This window comes from Takifugu rubripes, unplaced genomic scaffold, assembly GCF_901000725.2.
Source record: "Takifugu rubripes unplaced genomic scaffold, fTakRub1.2, whole genome shotgun sequence".
Lineage (NCBI taxonomy): Eukaryota > Metazoa > Chordata > Actinopteri > Tetraodontiformes > Tetraodontidae > Takifugu > Takifugu rubripes.
In genome coordinates this window covers 14438-21424 of record NW_021821578.1, presented here as the reverse complement: position 1 = coordinate 21424, position 6987 = coordinate 14438, and the positions used below count along the sequence as shown (strand labels likewise).

Below are 6987 nucleotides of genomic sequence, written 5' to 3'. Positions count from 1 at the left end.
CATCCACAACTTCTGCAACTACATCATCACCAACCACATCAGTAACAACCAGTCAAACATCAAGTTCAACAACAAGTCCATCCACAACTTCTGCGACTACATCGTCACCAACAACATCAGCAACAAGCAGTCAAACATCAAGTTCAACAGCAAGTCCATCCACAACTTCTGCAACTACATCATCACCAACCACATCAGCAACAACCAGTCAAACATCAAGTTCAACATCAACAAGTCCATCCACAACTTCTGCAACTACATCATCACCAACCACATCAGCCACAACCAGTCAAACATCAATTACAACAGCAACAAGTCCCTCCACAACTTCTGCATCTACATCGTCACCAACCACATCAGCAACAACCAGTCAAATATCAAGTTCAACATCAACAAGTCCATCCACAACTTTTGCAACTACATCGTCACCAACCACATCAGCAACAACCAGTCAAATATCAAGTTCAACATCAACAAGTCCATCCACAACTTCTGCAACTACATCGTCACCAACATCAGCAACAAGCAGTCAAACATCAAGTTCAACAACAACAAGTCCATCCACAACTTCTGCAACTACATCATCACCAACCACATCAGCAACAACCAGTCAAACATCAAGTTCAACAACAAGTCCATCCACAACTTCTGCGACTACATCGTCACCAACAACATCAGCAACAAGCAGTCAAATATCAAGTTCAACATCAACAAGTCCATCCACAACTTCTGCAACTACATCGTCACCAACATCAGCAACAACCAGTCCATCCACAACTTCTGCAACTACATCATCACCAACCACATCAGCAACAACCAGTCAAACATCAAGTTCAACATCAACAAGTCCATCCACAACTTCTGCAACTACGTCATCACCAACCACATCAGCCACAACCAGTCAAACATCAATTACAACAGCAACAAGTCCCTCCACAACTTCTGCATCTACATCGTCACCAACCACATCAGCAACAACCAGTCAAATATCAAGTTCAACATCAACAAGTCCATCCACAACTTCTGCAACTACATCGTCACCAACATCAGCAACAAGCAGTCAAACATCAAGTTCAACAACAACAAGTCAATCCACAACTTCTGCAACTACATCATCACCAACCACATCAGCAACAACCAGTCAAACATCAAGTTCAACAACAAGTCCATCCACAACTTCTGCGACTACATCGTCACCAACCACATCAGCCACAACCAGTCAAACATCAATTACAACAGCAACAAGTCCCTCCACAACTTCTGCATCTACATCATCACCAACCACATCAGCAACAACCAGTCAAACATCAAGTTCAACATCAACAAGTCCATCCACAACTTCTGCAACTACATCGTCACCAACCACATCAGCCACAACCAGTCAAACAACTAGTTCAACATCCACAACTTCTGCAACTACATCGTCACCAACCACATCAGCCACAACCAGTCAAACATCAAGTACAACAGCAACAAGTCCCTCCACAACTTCTGCATCTACATCATCACCAACCACATCAGCAACAACCAGTCAAACATCAAGTTCAACAACAACAAGTCCATCCACATCTACTGCAACTACATCGTCACCAACCACATCAGCAACAACCAGTCAAACATCAATTTCAACATCAACAAGTCCATCCACAACTTCTGCAACTACATCATCACCAACAACATCAGCAACAACCAGTCAAACATCAAGTTCAACATCAACAAGTTCATCCACAACTTCTGCAACTACATCGTCACCAACCATATCAGCAACAACCAGTCAAACATCAAGTTCAACATCAACAAGTCCATCCACAACTTCTGCAACTACATCGTCACCAACCACATCAACAATAACCAGTCAAACATCAAGTTCAACATCAACAAATCCATCCACAACTTCTGCAACTACATCGTCACCAACCACATCAGCAACAACCAGTCAAACATCAAGTTCAACAACAAGTCCATCCACAACTTCTGCAACTACATCGTCACCAACCACATCAGCAACAACCAGTCAAACATCAAGTTCAACAACAAGTCCATCCACAACTTCTGCAACTACATCATCACCAACCACATCAGTAACAACCAGTCAAACATCTAGTTCAACATCCACAAGTCCATCCACAACATCTGCAACTACATCAGCAACAACCACATCAGCAACTGCAGGTGTTCAGCCAATCTATATTGTTTCAGCAACTTTACCTCAAGAGACTTTTCGAGAAGAACTCACTAACCCAAACAGCACAACATACAAAGAACTTGAAAGTCGAGTAATAGACACGGTATGTTGACCTTTGTATACAATCCTTTCCAATATTGACTTTTAGAATTTCAATTAAAGAAATGTCAAAGTATTCACAATTAAGTCCATTCAAGTCAGTTGTTAAATTTAATAATATTAATTAGTTGTTGAATTTAATCAATTTGGATCCAAATTGAATCCAAGTCAGTCGAAGTCCAAGTTGTAATTCAGTCCTACACCAGTGCAAACCTTGGAGGTATTAGAAAATATATTGAAATGTCATGTTTCAATATATTTTTGATGGTTCAAAAACATACATGTTATAGTGTTATACATTTTTAATAATTCATTTCCACAATTCACTTTTTACAGTGTACACCTATCTACACAAGAAAATATGGAAAGAGATTTGTCCGCTGCTTTGTGAAACAATTCCGGTAAGTATTTTTCAGTCAATAACTGAATACAGGTCATCATGTATTTTTTGTGTTTCCTGTGTTAATTTGAACATTAGAAATCTACAGATCTCTCTCAATACCTCTGATTTCTGTCTTTTAATGTAGCCGTGCTGTGCGTCTACAAGTACGAGAAGATGCAACTGCAGCTGATATTGGGGTTGTGCTCCGCAACAATTCATCTTCTGTCACCAACATCAGCAACAAGCAGTCAAACATCAAGTTCAACAACAACAAGTCCATCCACAACTTCTGCAACTACATCATCACCAACCACATCAGCAACAACCAGTCAAACATCAAGTTCAACAACAAGTCCATCCACAACTTCTGCGACTACATCGTCACCAACCACATCAGCCACAACCAGTCAAACATCAATTACAACAGCAACAAGTCCCTCCACAACTTCTGCAACTACATCGTCACCAACCACATCAGCAACTTCAGGTGTTGAGCCAATCTATATTGTTTCAGCAACTTTACCTCAAGAGACTTTTCGAGAAGAACTCACTAACCCCAACAGCACAACATACAAAGAACTTGAAAGTCGAGTAATAGACACGGTATGTTGACCTTTGTATACAATCCTTTCCAATATTGACTTTTAGAATTTCAATTTAAGAAATGTCAAAGTATTCACAATTAAGTCCATTCAAGTCAGTTGTTAAATTTAATAATATTAATTAGTTGTTGAATTTAATCAATTTGGATCCAAATTGAATCCAAGTCAGTCGAAGTCCAAGTTGTAATTCAGTCCTACACCAGTGCAAACCTTGGAGGTATTAGAAAATATATTGAAATGTCATGTTTCAATATATTTTTGATGGTTCAAAAACATACATGTTATAGTGTTATACATTTTTAATAATTCATTTCCACAATTCACTTTTTACAGTGTACACCTATCTACACAAGAAAATATGGAAAGAGATTTGTCCGCTGCTTTGTGAAACAATTCCGGTAAGTATTTTTCAGTCAATAACTGAATACAGGTCATCATGTATTTTTTGTGTTTCCTGTGTTAATTTGAACATTAGAAATCTACAGATCTCTCTCAATACCTCTGATTTCTGTCTTTTAATGTAGCCGTGCTGTGCGTCTACAAGTACGAGAAGATGCAACTGCAGCTGATATTGGGGTTGTGCTCCGCAACAATTCATCTTCTGTCACCAACATCAGCAACAAGCAGTCAAACATCAAGTTCAACAACAACAAGTCCATCCACAACTTCTGCAACTACATCATCACCAACCACATCAGCAACAACCAGTCAAACATCAAGTTCAACAACAAGTCCATCCACAACTTCTGCGACTACATCGTCACCAACCACATCAGCCACAACCAGTCAAACATCAATTACAACAGCAACAAGTCCCTCCACAACTTCTGCATCTACATCATCACCAACCACATCAGCAACAACCAGTCAAACATCAAGTTCAACATCAACAAGTCCATCCACAACTTCTGTAACTACATCGTCACCAACCACATCAGCAACAACTAGTCAAACATCAAGTTCAACATCAACAAGTCCATCCATATCTTCTGCAACTACATCATCACCAACCACATCAGCCACAACCAGTCAAACATCAAGTTCAACAGCAACAAGTGCATCCACAACTTCTGCAACTACGTCGTCACCAACCACATCAGCAACAAGTCAAACGTCTAGTTCAACATTAACAAGTCCATCCACAACTTCTGCAACAACATCGTCACCAACCACATCAGCAACAACCAGTCAAACAACTAGTTCAACATCAACAAGTCCATCCACAACTTCTGCAACAACATCGTCACCAACCACATCAGCAACAACCAGTCAAACATCAAGTACAACAGCAACAAGTCCCTCCACAACTTCTGCATCTACATCGTCACCAACCACATCAGCAACAACCAGTCAAACATCAAGTTCAACATCAACAAGTCCATCCACAACTTCTGCAACTACATCATCACCAACCACGTCAGCAACAACCAGTCAAACATCAAGTTCAACATCAACAAGTCCATCCACAACTTCTGCAACTACATCGTCACCAACCACATCAGCCACAACCAGTCAAACAACTAGTTCAACATCCACAACTTCTGCAACTACATCGTCACCAACCACATCAGCCACAACCAGTCAAACATCAAGTACAACAGCAACAAGTCCCTCCACAACTTCTGCATCTACATCATCACCAACCACATCAGCAACAACCAGTCAAACATCAAGTTCAACAACAACAAGTCCATCCACATCTACTGCAACTACATCGTCACCAACCACATCAGCAACAACCAGTCAAACATCAATTTCAACATCAACAAGTCCATCCACAACTTCTGCAACTACATCATCACCAACAACATCAGCAACAACCAGTCAAACATCAAGTTCAACATCAACAAGTTCATCCACAACTTCTGCAACTACATCGTCACCAACCATATCAGCAACAACCAGTCAAACATCAAGTTCAACATCAACAAGTCCATCCACAACTTCTGCAACTACATCGTCACCAACCACATCAACAATAACCAGTCAAACATCAAGTTCAACATCAACAAATCCATCCACAACTTCTGCAACTACATCGTCACCAACCACATCAGCAACAACCAGTCAAACATCAAGTTCAACAACAAGTCCATCCACAACTTCTGCAACTACATCATCACCAACCACATCAGTAACAACCAGTCAAACATCTAGTTCAACATCCACAAGTCCATCCACAACATCTGCAACTACATCAGCAACAACCAGTCAAACATCTAGTTCAACATCCACAAGTCCATCCACAACTTCTGCAACTACATCGTCACCAACCACATCAGCAACTGCAGGTGTTCAGCCAATCTATATTGTTTCAGCAACTTTACCTCAAGAGACTTTTCGAGAAGAACTCACTAACCCAAACAGCACAACATACAAAGAACTTGAAAGTCGAGTAATAGACACGGTATGTTGACCTTTGTATACAATCCTTTCCAATATTGACTTTTAGAATTTCAATTAAAGAAATGTCAAAGTATTCACAATTAAGTCCATTCAAGTCAGTTGTTAAATTTAATAATATTAATTAGTTGTTGAATTTAATCAATTTGGATCCAAATTGAATCCAAGTCAGTCGAAGTCCAAGTTGTAATTCAGTCCTACACCAGTGCAAACCTTGGAGGTATTAGAAAATATATTGAAATGTCATGTTTCAATATATTTTTGATGGTTCAAAAACATACATGTTATAGTGTTATACATTTTTAATAATTCATTTCCACAATTCACTTTTTACAGTGTACACCTATCTACACAAGAAAATATGGAAAGAGATTTGTCCGCTGCTTTGTGAAACAATTCCGGTAAGTATTTTTCAGTCAATAACTGAATACAGGTCATCATGTATTTTTTGTGTTTCCTGTGTTAATTTGAACATTAGAAATCTACAGATCTCTCTCAATACCTCTGATTTCTGTCTTTTAATGTAGCCGTGCTGTGCGTCTACAAGTACGAGAAGATGCAACTGCAGCTGATATTGGGGTTGTGCTCCGCAACAATTCATCTTCTGACCTCCCAAATAATGACGAAGTTGCTGAAACTTTAGCACTTGCAGCAAGTAGCAATGAGACCTTAAGTGTGGCTCTGTCCGCATCCTCAATCCAAACTATATGTAAATAAACGCAACAAGTTTTTTTAATCAAAGAAAGACAAAGTTTTTGGGTTCAGTCAATAATCTATTTAAAATATTTTTTACAGCTGGTCCAGTTCCTTTAACTACTGAGCCTGCAACTGCAACAACCACAGTTGCAGCAACTACAACTCCTGCCATGACAACAACCACATCTGCAGCTGTTACAATAAGTGTGTCATTTAGATCACGTCTCAGCACATTTTCAAGTGACCTGCAGGATACATCTTCTGAAGCTTTTAAAAGTCGAGCTTCAATGATAAAATCACAGGTATGCTGTCAAAAGTTTGGGTTTTGAAGCTGCTCATCACTGCTCCACACCTATTGCAAATCAAAGAAGAAGGATTTGTTTAATTTGTGGTTTATTTTCTTTTTCTGCAGCTTCAACCATTGTTCCAGGCACAATTTTCTTCCTTTAGGTTCATGGAAGTGGTATCATTTAGGTAATTTGTTTGTCAATTTTCCAAATTAACCATCGTGTCATAATTCTGACAAGTCACTATGAAGTTCCCTCTCTGTTTCTGCAGAAATGGCTCAGTCATCAATGACATGACACTCGGCTTTGACAGTACGGCTGTCCCTCATCACA

At 39.5% G+C, this 6987-nt stretch overlaps 2 long non-coding RNA genes across 2 annotated transcripts; both read left to right on the top strand.

Moving 5' to 3' along the window:
• The first annotated feature begins 2145 nt into the window (after positions 1-2145).
• Positions 2146-2973, top strand: LOC115248126 (uncharacterized). The gene is made up of 3 exons (XR_003887131.1): positions 2146-2288; positions 2621-2685; positions 2812-2973. It is a non-coding gene; the product is annotated as an uncharacterized lncRNA (long non-coding RNA).
• Positions 2974-3110: 137 nt separating this feature from the next.
• On the top strand, positions 3111-3943 carry LOC115248125 (uncharacterized). Its single transcript, XR_003887130.1, has 3 exons — positions 3111-3269; positions 3602-3666; positions 3793-3943. It is a non-coding gene; the product is annotated as an uncharacterized lncRNA (long non-coding RNA).
• The last annotated feature ends 3044 nt before the right edge of the window (positions 3944-6987 follow it).